The 1,205-nt window shown below is 47.3% G+C and overlaps 3 non-coding genes across 3 annotated transcripts; all 3 read left to right on the plus strand.

Annotated features, from left to right (window-relative positions):
• Nucleotides 1-109: 109 nt before the first annotated feature.
• On the plus strand, nt 110-227 carry LOC123178521 (5S ribosomal RNA). The gene has a single exon (XR_006489644.1). It is a non-coding gene; the product is annotated as a 5S ribosomal RNA (ribosomal RNA).
• Nucleotides 228-596: 369 nt separating this feature from the next.
• Nucleotides 597-715, plus strand: LOC123178519 (5S ribosomal RNA). The gene has a single exon (XR_006489642.1). It is a non-coding gene; the product is annotated as a 5S ribosomal RNA (ribosomal RNA).
• Nucleotides 716-1,088: 373 nt separating this feature from the next.
• Nucleotides 1,089-1,205, plus strand: LOC123178520 (5S ribosomal RNA; the record flags this gene model as incomplete). Its single annotated transcript, XR_006489643.1, has 1 exon — nt 1,089-1,205. It is a non-coding gene; the product is annotated as a 5S ribosomal RNA (ribosomal RNA).

Below are 1,205 nucleotides of genomic sequence, written 5' to 3' on the forward strand. Positions count from 1 at the left end.
GGCATTATCCATTATTAGGCAACGGTTGTAATGGTAGTAAGAATGACAATCATCTTTGCAGTGGACCTGGGAGTGGCAGCATAAGGGACGAAGGCGGGGGTAACATGTTGGATGCGATCATACCAGCACTAAAGCACCGGATTCCATCAGAACTCCGAAGTTAAGCGTGCTTGGGCGAGAATAGTACTAGGATGGGTTACCTCCTGGGAAGTCCTCTGTTGCATTCCCTTTATAATTATTTTTTGCGCCTCATGACAAACATATCACATGTGCGCGATATATATTAACCCCGTTATATTATTTTTGACATTTGCGATATGTTTTAGCTCGTTGCTCATTGGTCACGCGTCTAGAGGCGGCTTTGTGGCGCGAGGAGCTCGTTCTGAAAGGGGTAAAAAAATACGTGTTGCTGCGGTATAGAGGGAGGGGTGGAAACCGTGGTAAACTCGTCTCCGTGTTTGAGGGGGGAGTAAGTAGTATATATAGGGCATTATCCATTATTAGGCAACGGTTGTAATAGTAGTAAGAATGACAATCATCTTTGCAGTGGACCTGGGAGTGGCAAGCATAAGGGACGAAGGCGGGGGTAACATGTTGGATGCGATCATACCAGCACTAAAGCACGGGATCCCATCAGAACTCTGAAGTTAAGCGTGCTTGGGCGAGAGTAGTACTAGGATGGGTGACCTCTTGGGAAGTCCTCGTGTTGCATTCCCTTTTTAATTATTTTTTGCGCCTCATGACAAACATATCACATGTGCGCGATATATATCAACCCTGTTATATTATTTTTGACATTTGCGATATGTTTTAGCTCGCTGCTCATTGGTCACGCGTCTAGAGGCGGCTTTGTGGCGCGAGCAGCGCGTTCTGGAAGGGGTAAAAAAATACGTGTTGCTGCGGTATGGAGGGAGGGGTGGAAACCGTGGTAAACTCGTCCCCGTGTTTGAGGGGGGGGGGAGTAAGTAGTATATATAGGGCATTATCCATTATTAGGCAACGGTTGTAATCGTGGTAAGAATGACAATCATCTTTGCAGTGGACCTGGGAGTGGCAAGCATAAGGGACGAAGGCGGGGGTAACATGTTGGATGCGATCATACCAGCACTAAAGCACGGGATCCCATCAGAACTCTGAAGTTAAGCGTGCTTGGGCGAGAGTAGTACTAGGATGGGTGACCTCTTGGGAAGTCCTCGTGTTGCATT

This window comes from Triticum aestivum, unplaced genomic scaffold (genome assembly GCF_018294505.1).
Source record: "Triticum aestivum cultivar Chinese Spring unplaced genomic scaffold, IWGSC CS RefSeq v2.1 scaffold18815, whole genome shotgun sequence".
Lineage (NCBI taxonomy): Eukaryota > Viridiplantae > Streptophyta > Magnoliopsida > Poales > Poaceae > Triticum > Triticum aestivum.